This window comes from Capsicum annuum, unplaced genomic scaffold (assembly GCF_002878395.1).
Source record: "Capsicum annuum cultivar UCD-10X-F1 unplaced genomic scaffold, UCD10Xv1.1 ctg2489, whole genome shotgun sequence".
NCBI classification, from domain to species: Eukaryota; Viridiplantae; Streptophyta; class Magnoliopsida; order Solanales; family Solanaceae; genus Capsicum; species Capsicum annuum.
In genome coordinates this window covers 157,022-169,617 of record NW_025831066.1, presented here as the reverse complement: position 1 = coordinate 169,617, position 12,596 = coordinate 157,022, and the positions used below count along the sequence as shown (strand labels likewise).

The 12,596-nt window shown below is 32.9% G+C and overlaps 1 long non-coding RNA gene across 2 annotated transcripts; it reads left to right on the top strand.

Annotated features, from left to right (window-relative positions):
* Nucleotides 1-1,170: 1,170 nt before the first annotated feature.
* LOC107855901 lies at nucleotides 1,171-11,919 on the top strand. Of its 2 annotated transcripts, none has more exons than XR_001670390.2 (3): nucleotides 1,171-1,483; nucleotides 1,568-1,608; nucleotides 11,860-11,919. It is a non-coding gene; the product is annotated as an uncharacterized LOC107855901 (long non-coding RNA). The 2 variants fall into 2 exon arrangements; XR_007049339.1 differs by lacking the exon at nucleotides 11,860-11,919 and adding an exon at nucleotides 9,545-9,618.
* The last annotated feature ends 677 nt before the right edge of the window (nucleotides 11,920-12,596 follow it).

The window sequence follows — 12,596 nt, the reverse complement described above, 5'->3', positions numbered from 1 at the left end:
TTAAATCATTAACTATCTTACCTCCTATTTAATGTGATATCTCTTCTATGTCTTTTGAATTTCTCCTTTACAATACAGCTGCATTAAAATAAATGAGATTAATCTATATAAATTATGTAATTTTGAAACTACAAATATAGTCCACCATATTATAATAAATTGTTAAAGATGCAACCTTTCAATAGATATTTGCATATAGAGCAAACTGCTTAATTATAAAGGTTGTTAGAAAAAAATAGGATATTGTCTAGTTCTAATACCTTGATATAATATTAATCTTCATTCTTTTAAATTGCTATATGTGGCTATATTTCTCTTTTATTTCTTTATAAAATAGATCTTAAATTATAAATTCTATACCTAGATACCATTATAGTCAGTCGTTTTCTCTTATTTGTCCCTCAAGATCTCTTAGACAGATTATATAGTGAAGATGTCTTTAGAGTTACCAATTCATCAAACTATCACTTTTGTTATTTGTAATTTTGAGACTGTTGTTCACAATAATATGTTATGTCAATCTTCTTAGAGATATTTTTGAATCACTTGTTTATTTCATTCTCCTTCAAAAATAAATTTCTTTAATTCATTCTTCTTATTTCTTACATTGTGCCCTTTTGTATAGTATAGTGTTCCATGTTTTCTTTATTTATTAAACCAGAAATTAGGTACACCTAACTTGAATTTTCACTAAATGTTATGATTATTCTTTTTTATGATAATAATTATTTTCTTCCAAACATGAAATGCTTTTTTACCTTGTACAATGAAAGGTATAACTTTTTACAATATTTGTTCAACATATAAGAAAACTACAACAATGTAGAGAATATAAAGTTTCACAATAATTAGCAATAAAAACTTTTGATATATCATATAATAATCCAAAATCTAATTCCTCTTCTTCTTTAAGGATTTTCCCATACCATGCGATATTTTTTTATTTCAGTAATATTACTTTAAAAGAATTTAGCAAATATCTTTTGAAGCTAATTAATGACTCTCGATGTTAGAGGAAGGAGAATAAGTGAAGATATTCATTGCGGATACGACGTATACACTTTAAATTGAGATAGGCCTCATGGGACATTTATTAGAAAAAGTAAAATCATATAATCTAGAAAAATAAAACATAAATTGACCCAGGCCCAAATAAAATTAAAAAAGAAAATAAAAATATAACCACATACAATTCAGACATCGATATGTTAGAAGCTCCCAAAATGAAAAGTAGTACCTTCGTGTTCATCATTGGCTTCTTTACTTAAATTGATCATATTTTGCATCTTCTAATGATTATACAAAACTAAAAATGATCAAAATTCCAAACTACAGCTCATATTCTCAAGCACCCAAACCTAGGATTCATCAAGCAAGATATGTTTTCACCTAAGACATTCTAAATCTCGTGAATATCGTAAAAACCAGCTCATTGAAGACTTCTTCTACTAAATTTTCTAGATCTAGTGAGAAACAAGCTAGAGTAAGTAATTTATTCTCTTTTCTTTATCTACTTTGATGAGATCTAACAATTCTTTTATTCCTTTCTATCTCTTGTTACCCTCAGATCTGACACTTTAGAACATGCATCATCTATCATCTGTCAAGGTAATCTCTTTTATGTAGAACTTTTTTTTCACATATATTGATTGTTTATTTACCCATCTTTCTCAATTCTCAATTGAATGAAATTTCTTAAAAGTGGATACTACTGCATGAGCATTAAGTAAAACACATACTTTCTCTAACCAAATTTTTCTTTTCCTTGAAATTCCTCTGCCGGTGCTCTTGTGTGTTGATTGTATTAATCGTGGTGACTTGATATGCCTCAATCTTTGCTATATTTCAGTAGATTCATATTAATAAAAAGCTAATACAATTGCTTAAAATTCAAGGGCAATATGTACACATCAAATCAATTATTTCTTTTACTTGTGTCATTTCTATTGGTGTTCTTGATATAGCCTCTTCTATCTTGTATTTTCTTTTGCTTATTTTTCTTTCTTGTGACTACTAGTTTTCTATCTACCTTCTTGTCCTTGATTTCTATAATTTTTTCTTTAGTTTATGGGATCACATTTTGAAATTTCCTTATTTTAAGATTCAAAAGTTATGAGCAATCAATATTAATAATGTCTATTGCTTCATTTGGTATGTCTTTCATTGATGTAAATATAAGTCAATCTGAACCTACAAAAGAGAGAACTTGGTTAGTGTAAGAATCCATAAGCTTGTTACCTTCTCTTAATATGTGAACCACCACCACATCAACGTCCTTCATAAGAATCTTGATTCTCTTAATTTCTATAGCAATGCATCGTGGTACCTCCTATATTCCATTAAGAACATTCTTAATAGTATGAAATTAGTCTTAAGAGTCTAAGAAAGTAGGTTATAACCAATCTAGTACATCAATCCTAGTCTTAAAGCCACTATTTTTGCATATAACAACTTGCCCTCACCATTTTTAATACTAAAGTCCCTAGAGCTTGGGTATAGATTTTCTTTAGCTACAACATCAAAATTGTACTAAAATGCTCCCAAATTAAGAGAATTCCACACTACTACTTTTCACCTACAACGGGGTGAATTCCTTCAAAAATTTTACCATCAGAGGTCATTCACAAGTAAAATTATTAACCAAGGATAATTATGTCTAGCTAACAAAATTATATTTTTTCTCATCTCCAATTACATCCCTACATAAGACATCCTACATCTATAGTAAATTGTGTCCCTTCTCTACCGAACCTACCAAAGAATGAACATAGAAACAACTTTATATAGTAATTTAAGTTTTGGAGTAGAATCAACATTATACCACTTTAAATTGTATCCTTCGGTTAAAGAAAAGATCTGTCAACTCTGGCTGCAACTACAACTCTGCACCAAATTTTTTTAGCAATATAACGTTTAATGAACAAATGTTCAATAATTTCCCATTCATTATCCCTATAGGATTTACAAAGTATCTCATCACAGACTCTGGTCCTTATTAAAACTCCCTCAATAGGAATTCCTTGCTTCCACAGTCTTCACAAAAAAAAAACTTCGAGAGGCATCCCTTTAAATCACAAATGCTTGTATTCTTTTTGTACCTCTCTTGTTTGGCTCATAACCATCCATGCATATTTAATAGAAAATTAAGATAAGAAATTTAGCATCCACCTTGGCTTATCCACTTTTTTGATCTTTTACTACTATTAAATTTTTTTGAATTTGATCATATGCATTCTTCAAAAATAGTAGCTCCAGTAAATCTGTATCCATCATCCTTATGTATGTAATATTCTCACATCCTCCAGTGGATGTTGTTCAATGCTAGCTATAGGTAGATGATAGCAAAAATCTATAAGGTGTGTCCAATTGTCATACTAAATGTTCGCATGACTTCACTTAGTCTCCTAGTAAATTTCTTGATCAACAAAATGTCTAGACTCTATTATATACTTCCATGTTTGAGACCACCGCTCTATATCATCATTTTTAGACCAAATATTTTATAATATTTATTCCACATAAAGATAGTCTACATGAACTTTTGAGTTCTAAAAATACACCATAATTTTGCACACAAGTCTTAAGAAATATCAAACGATTTATAAGTATCAAACAAAGATCTAAAATCTAGTACTCTTTCCCCCTTGGAAATTCAAATATCTAACCAAGCAACCCAATGCTTAATTCTACCCAACTCCTTAAAATTTCATTGAACTCTTGTGAAAATTCTACTAAGTCATGAATGGCACATTTTGGAGGATTTGTAGTAGATAATAAGTAAAAAGGTATTTGATGTGTCGTGATTTTATGGTACTTTTATTGCTTAAAATAAGAAAATTATGCTAATTCAAAGGCTTGTTTATGTGAATATAATGTGGTTATTATAGTTTATTTGATAATAAGGTTCGATAGTGAATGAAGTAAAAAGAATAATATTTTATTGAAGTGTAGATAAGGTACACTATGACACCTACAGAGGATGTAAGTCCTATCTATGGCTCGTAAGTGGGTCCCTTACAACACTTCATCATCTTTTTCTCCTTTTTTGCCCCAAAACCTGATTTCATAAAAAAAATACAAAAATACATCACGGCTAATTAAAAGGACCTATGTACATGCATAATTTCTGGTTTTTAGCATCAAAAATGTCATGAAATCATGACACATTATTTATGCATTGTCTTCCTCTAGTGATTTGCTGGGAAATATGGCTTTGAGTCATTGGGTCCTAATACGACTTGTAGCCTCCGTCGTTGTCTATCCAACAAATGTTTGGACTTAGAGAACGAACACAACCTATGACTCATTGGGTTACATTATGAGTCTTAGGAAGATATCATGTTGAGAGGATCTACCAATGTCCTGAAGATATACAAATTAGTGTAGTGGTGGCGAGGTCAAGCTATGACTCATTGAGACACGTGATTAGTTATAGCATGAAATTATTAGGAATCTAATTAATTTTAAAGATGTGGCAAGACCAATAATAGGTAGAGTACAATATACGGCTACGACCCATAGGGTTGCATGATAGACCATAATGAGAACTCCTCCTTAGAAAATAAGAGATGTCTTGAAGGAATGCACTAGGGTCTTAGTGTAAACGATAATAGGGTTACTAAATAATTCATCATTAATAAATGAGGAAATAAGGAAATAGATAGAGAGAAGATTAACTATGAGTCATCATCAAACTAGATAACTTTGTCAAAGGCGTAGTCATCGCCAACCTTGTATTCCGAATTTGTTTAGGGTAGGTTTCCTTTTTTCTATAAATATCCAATGTGGTTCAATTGTTTTAGTTTACTATATATTATTACTATCAATACATAATATTGTTTTTGGAAATAAAAACATCTATTTTTAAGTTTTTAATTCAAAGTGAGATCTTGGAGTTTCTCATATTCTTATTATAAGTCTATAATTTTATTTTCATATATGATTTATTCTTGTGTTCTTGAACTTATAATTAGCTAAACACCACCACTGAGGTTGTGGGGATCATGATAGATTAATTAAGTAGGATATGTAGTATAAAGTAATCTTCAATCGGTGTTCATATATATGTTACTCTTTCCTTGGGTTTGACTACTTTCTAATGGTGTGTAATGTTAGAACTCATTGTATCCTTACTCGTGATGAAATAAAGAGTATAGATGATAAGAATGGTATAAACAATAAATACTTAGATTTACCAACCTCTGCTTAATATTTTGAGCTGATAATTCAGGATAGCTATCTGAGTTCCATAATAGAGGTTAGTAAAATAGGCTCAGGAAAAGAGAAAACTTACATAAGGCTATTGCTTAAATAAGAGCATAAAGTTGTTCTTAGTATACATAACCTATTTATTCTACATTACAAATATTGGAAGGAGTTATGAAGTATGAAGAACCGACGAAGTTATGAAGTTATTGTGGAACACAATCCTAATATTTTTCTCATATTGATGATAAATCAGACAAATCAATAATTTTTGCTATTAAAGCCTTTATTTTAAAATCATCCTCTTTTAGAGGAAATTTCTATAAATTATTGTGACATACATCTTTCTTGATATTTTGACCTATCCCCTATGGGATCGACCCCAACTTAATTGGATTATATATTTAATCAACTATCTCTTTATGTTTTGTCTAGAGGTGCAATTTTGACATCTAATTTTGGCAATGTTGCCATGTTATATGATCAAGAAGTTAATTTTAATGTGTTTATTGGCGTTATTGGTTATTATTTTTTGCTTTTACTTTTTTGTTCTTTTCAAGGAACATATCGGTGTATGCCCAATACTCTGAGTTAAGGCAATGCCCTGATACCACTTTATATGAAGCTTGAGAGAACTCTGAGACACAATTAAATAATGATGAACAAAGTAATTCATGACTAAGGATCCCTACTCGGGAGTATTTAAGCCAGCAATTTTGAATCATCCACTACAATATCATATTGGCCAGGAAACTATGGAATAAGTCACTACTGGATTAATGTTTGAGAAAAATGCTAGACATAAATCTGTTAGACGATAGTAAGGGAAGAGAGGACCAAAAAATATTATGTAAATCATCTAGTTATACTTGATGAGAGGTACAAACATAGAAGTAATAGGGGGAAATAACCTCTAGAATAGTATCTCTTCTCATAAAAAATAGAAAAAAACTTGGACTATTTGGATCCAATTGGAATTGTTGCTATTATTCTACCAGAATTGCCTTCGGTGATGAAGTTTGATATTGCTTGTTCCATGATCCACTTATTGAACTTAAAGGGGTATTTTTAGTCCTACTCTTGATGGGAGTACTTGAGTTCTAACCTACTGATGATATGAATATGCATGTAATGAACTTTGTGGTATTTTGCACTTCCCACAACCTTCCAAGAGTAAGTTAAGAGGTGATTAGGAGAGATCATTTGCTTTCTCTCTAATAGGAGAATCTATATTATGGATAGTTAAGTTAACATGCATATCTATTTATACTTGAATGAGTTGAGGACTCAATTCCTAGATCGATTTTTTCCATATTCCATAATAATGTAGTTAAAGTATGACATTTACAATTTTAGGCAGTTATATTCGAAGGCATTATATGAGACTTGGTTATGGTTCAAGAAGAAGTTATAAAATATTGCAAGTCACAATATGACTGGTAGAAACTGGCTTGATATCTTCTATGTAGCCTTGAACTAAAACATCAAAGTATCAATAGACTCTATCATTGGGGCATTCATGAGTTTGCATTCGGAACATGCTTTGAAAATTCTAGATCAAATCATAAAGACAAAGTGAGGGTGACATAATCAAGATGCTGACAGACCCACATGAATTTATGCAATCATAGAATCCATATAATAGAGAGCATTAGATAAAATAGTAGCTCAAAAGGTTGCACAACTTAGGACTGAGACTGGGTTGCTTATAAAATAACTTTCTGCAGTAGGAGCAAAAAATGTGAATGTTGTTGGTGCACAAGGTAATGCCCCTAGGTATGAATTTTTAGATTCTGAAGAAGAGATAAAGTATCTCGATAGAGAGGTAGTGGGTTTTTAAGCCAAGGACCAAGGGCCTAACCAAGACAACTGGAAGTATGGGCAAGGAAATCAAGGTCAGAACTACTATGGAGATAATAATTACAATAAGTTTTGGAATTAAGATGTGAGTAAAGATCATGATGGTGATTAGAAAAGAAAGGATGATTATAAGGATAAGAGTGTCCTTTACGTTCCACCTAAGAATTATAATGTGGGTTTGAAAATTTCAAAGATTGAAAACATGTTTGCGAAGGTTGTGAAAGGGGTAAATAAAATGAAAGATTTACTTAAGAAGATTAACACAGATATTTTGAGTATGAAATAGAAATTTTAATCATATGCCACCCCCATAAAAGCTTAAGCAATAGATAAGTCAGATTTTTGAGGTATTGAATTAATGTCAAAAAGGTACACTTATAAAAAAACATCTAAAATCCAAAGAATGATATTTATTATTTAGGTATTAAAACCTAGATTGATCAAATGAATATTGATCCTCCTATGCCCATGATTGCTAATGATGCGGTAAAATTGGTGATAGTAGAAGATGAACAAGCTACCAGCTCTGAAGAAGTGGTGGTAAATGGGAATGTACCTAAAAATCCTCAAATTGATAATAATAACACCAAGTTTAAAAAAGGGAAGGAAAAGGTGGTTCTATAAGTATTGACTCTTATTTCTTGCCCTCTTTCTCTTTTTCCACAAATATTCATAAATAAAGATAAAAAAGTACCAAAGTCTATTTTTATACTGAAATAATTTACAGTGAATTTCTCTCTAGTTGAGAAACTTAAACAAATGCCATGTTACGCAAAATTTATGAAGGATTTAGTGAATAAGAAGAGGATAGTAAGAGATAAGCCTACTAGAAATGTGCACTATTATAGTGCAATAGCCTCTTAATTTTTTTTGGAGAAGAAAAAAGATCCTGGAGCCTTCATGATCCCATATACTATTGGGTTTTTTTACTTTATAAAAGCTTGTGTTATTTGGGAGCCATTATTAACTTGATGCAACTATAAGTTTATATACATTTGGGGATAGGGGAATCTAAATATACTTTAATGACACTTCTTATGGACGATTACATTAGGAAGAATTTGGTCTGAATCTTAAGTGATGTTTTGGTGAGGGTTGCCTCCTTCATCTTTCTAGCTTATTTTGTCATTCTTGACTGTTAGGTTGATTTTTAGGTTCCAATTCTCTTGGGAAGATTATTCCTTGAAACCAGGTGTGTATAGATGGATATGGAGACTAGGAAAATAATTGTTTTGGTTGAATAATAAGCAAGTTGCATTTAATGTGTGCCGATACATGAAGTAGCCAAAGTATATATGTGTGATCTATATTATAGATATAGTCGATGAGGATGACCTAGTAGATCTCATTTAGAAGAGACTTGGCATTGAGTCCCTTATACAAGTCACTATAAATTTCAAGGGTGATAATACTAAGGGTTATAATGAGATGGTTAGCGCACTTAAAGGTAGGGGTTCATATAGTTATGCACCAAAAATTTTAGATCGTGATCGAAGAATAGAGAATCATACCATCTTGTCCTTTTATTGAAGAGCCTCAAGCTTTAAAGCTCGAAGCTCTTCTATCTCGTCTTTTTATGCATTTTAGAAGCCAACAATGCTTTGCTGGTTATTATTGCAGTAGATTTGGCATATTGGGAAGTTGAGTCTCTAGTCTCAATGTGGAAGAGGTTTAAGAGGGACATTGGTATTCTACCTAGAATTTTCACATATAAAATCCAAATTGAGCAGGATTGTGTGCTTAATATGGAGAGTCAATGAATATTGAATCTACCTATGAAAGAAAAAGTGAAGAAAAAGATCATCAAGTGGTTGAATTTTAGACATAAAGGGGTAAGACCAATCTAATGTATGTCGAAGAAGGGTGGAATCACTATGATTCCAAATAAAAAGAATGATTTTATCTAAGTGAGGTTATTCATGAGTTGGTGTGTGCACATGGACTATAGAAAGCTTAACTCTTGGAATGAGAAGTAACACTTTTTGATGCCTTTCATGGATTATATTAGACAAACTTATAGGTGGTCGTTGATAAGTTTTCTTGATGAATACTCATGTTATAGTTTGATTACTATTTCTCTGGACCAAGAGGCTACACTTTTACTTATTTGTATGGTATGTTTGACTTCAAAAGGGTTCCTTCTGATTTATGTAATACACCCACAACCTTTCAGCATTGTATGATGGCTATAATTTCTGATATGGTTGAGAAACTATTGAGATGTTCATCAATTACTTTTTTGTTTTGGTGACTTACTTAAAGAGTATTTGGCACATATCGCCGATGTTTTAAGGAGATACAAGAAAAATAACTTAACTCTTAAATTTTGAAAAATATCACTTCATTATTAAGAAGGAATAAGCTTGGTCACAATATTTCAAAAAAAGGGATAAAATTGATAAGGGAAAGATTGAGGTGATTGAAATATTTACTTCACCAAATAGTGTGAAGGGTATTCATAGCTTCTTGGGGTATGCAGGTTTCTATGAAAGATTTATCATGGACTTCTCCAAAATTTCCAAATCCTTGTGTAAGTTGTTGGAGAAAGGGGTGAAATTTGTGTTTGATGATGCATTTCTAAAGGTATTTGAGTGCCCTAAAAAATAGAAATTGATTTCATACCCTATAATTATTTCTCTTGATTTGTTCATTTCGATTTGACGTTATGTGTGATGCTAGTGGCTGTAATACCCCGCATGTTTCTAAGCTAGGAAGTGAATTATTCCTATGTTTGAAATCTCCTATCTTGTGATTCATACTTGACAACATTACTTACAATGAATATCCTAGTGATAGGATAGCTTATAATGCATTAAGAATGTTCATATAAGTTACTTAAGGTAATACAAGCTAAGAGTTTTTGAATCCATCAAGTTTTAGTTTTTGATTTTGCAAGGATCATATTTGAATAAGTATAACTTGATGTTAATGTAGTATTTTCGCTGATTTATACCCACCAAATTGTAGAGAATCAAATTAGCTTTCCAATGATACCAATTTTGCCATAATCCAATACCCGAGCGAAAAGTTACGCCCATTTTTGTGAGAGACCATAAGGATAGGCGATTGGTTACGCGCCGCCCAACCAAACATAGGAGATTGGTTAGGCGTCACCCAACCTAGCTTAGTCAATCACTTGGGCACCGCCTAAGTCAGTTCTAGGTGCCAAAAACACTCTGTTTTGAGTTATTTTAAGGGTAATTAAGTCTTTTAACACTCCTTACACGTCCCTAAACTTAACCCTACAAAATATATAGCTTCTAAACATATTACAACCCTATTATTATCTCAAAGCTCATCATCCAAGAGCACTAAAAGAGAAACACAACTAGGGTTGCATAACTAAGCTTGAAGATCCGATTTCAAGAAAATTCCTCCGTCAATCATCAAGAATCTTCCTTCTAAGGTATGCGTGAGTTGATTCATGGACTCATTTCATCCATGAAGCTCAAGAACCATCTTCTAAATTTTGTATTATGATGTTTATGTTGTTGGTGGTTGATGTGCATGTGGTTGGAGTTTGATGATGCCTAAGATGGGATCTTTGTATGTTTATTGTGAGGATATGGTGGTATTTAACGTATAAATATGTGTAATTGGTGGTTGAATATTTGTAATCTTGATGAATCCAACTATGCCTAAGATGGGCATGTAAGGTGTTTGTAAAAATACCTAAGGGAATAGAAATCATGCTTTTATGACATAATAAGTCCTAAATGACTATTCCACGTTCTAAGTTATGTTCAACGTGATCCCCGTGCTATTGTCTTGAATTGAAGAAGTTGTACGAGATGCTCATGATATTGTTGCGATATGGAATGACCATGTTATTGAAGCCATGCAAGTATATACATCTTATGTGCATTCTCGATCATGTAATAGTTTGTTGAGAATCATTCTTATTATGAAAGCGTTACTTATGATATTGTGAATTATGGACTCAAATCTTGTGATCAAGTCATGTCATGTGTGTCCGTTTCCTCCTATCAAGTCCTAGGGGTACTTTTACTCAAAAACTATAGTTGTGTGCCTAGAGCCATGTCATGTTTCATGATATCCGAACTCAAGCTGTGATTCCATAGACTTCAGTCAGTCATGTGACTCAGGAAAACCTCATGATCTTAGTCAGTTGTCAGATATCAATAATATTCCGTCAGTTAATGGAATTCAGTAAGATTAAGTCATGCACAGTTAGTTATTCATGTCCAGTCCCTCCAGATAGGAGTAGAGGTTAGCATCGAGTGAACCCAAGGATGGGAACTCACCCGCCAGTTCAGGGTGTGATTTTAAGTAGTCATCCTTATGTTCCAGAACTACGTAGCCAGCATAGGTTGAGACATCTTAACCTATTAGATTAGGGTTGATGAGGTGGCTTAACCCGTCAGTTTAAGGTTCCCACCATTCTCATTGTGTACCCGCCAGATAGGGGTCACTCACAGGCTGTCCTTACACATGGGACGGTATTGACACCCCTCCAGTCGAGGCAGAGATTGGACCCCATCTTAGCTATAACGGCATACATGGGGCATGTCGGTTAAACACTACTTCCCACTATTTTAGTATCAGTCATGACAGTTATCAGTAAACCATGTATTAGCTTACAGGTCATGCTATCACATATTCATGGTCCCAGTTTCTATATATGTGTGTTTGCACTCCCACATTCATATTAGTCAGTTAGTGTTGTTCATGCATGAAACCCTTTATGTTCAGCCTACCTTCCTCGTATATTCAGTACTCCATTTGTACTGATGCATTTGCACTATGGTGCTTTCTTTTCATGTTACACCATAGGTTCCGAGACACGAGCTCCATCCCAGCAGTAGCGGTAGCATTCCAGTCGCAGAGACACAGTGAGTCCTCATTGATTCGAGGACAATATGGTTTGATAAATTTATTTATTTCTTCAGTTCAGTTTTACGGAGTTAATTGGAGACATGTTCTTTTAACTCCTTATTCAGATAGTTTAGAGGCTTTCAGATTTACGTTCAGACTTAGCTTTTAGATTGAGTTGTTTTGGATATTTTTACCGACATGATTTTATTTAGTTGAACCTTATGGCCTTACAGTTCTATGTATTCTATATTATTATATCATGATTTGCAGTATACAGGTACAAATATCAAGCATAGGTTAGCTTGTTGTCCCTCGGGGTCATGAGCACCGTGTTGCATTCCAGTTCAGTGAATTGGGGTATTACAAACTTGTTACCAGAGCATAACATTCAATAGAGTCCTAGGAAGTTTGAAAGTCGCATCTAGTAGAGTTTTCTCCCTGGGTGTGTTGTGCGCCACATTTATATGCGGGAGGCTATAAGATGTTTTAGGAGCAGTCCCCTTTCTTCATTATTTATGTCATGCTAGTGAGCATAATCACAAGTTAAACTCTCAGTCTAATCCATTCTTCTCTTATTCCAGACCATGGCCCTAAAGAGAAGACACCAGCCAGCTCCTCAGCCCAAAGATCCTTTGGCCGAACATATTTCCCATGTGGAGTTTAGAGCCGCATTTACCACACTTGCTCAGTCCATG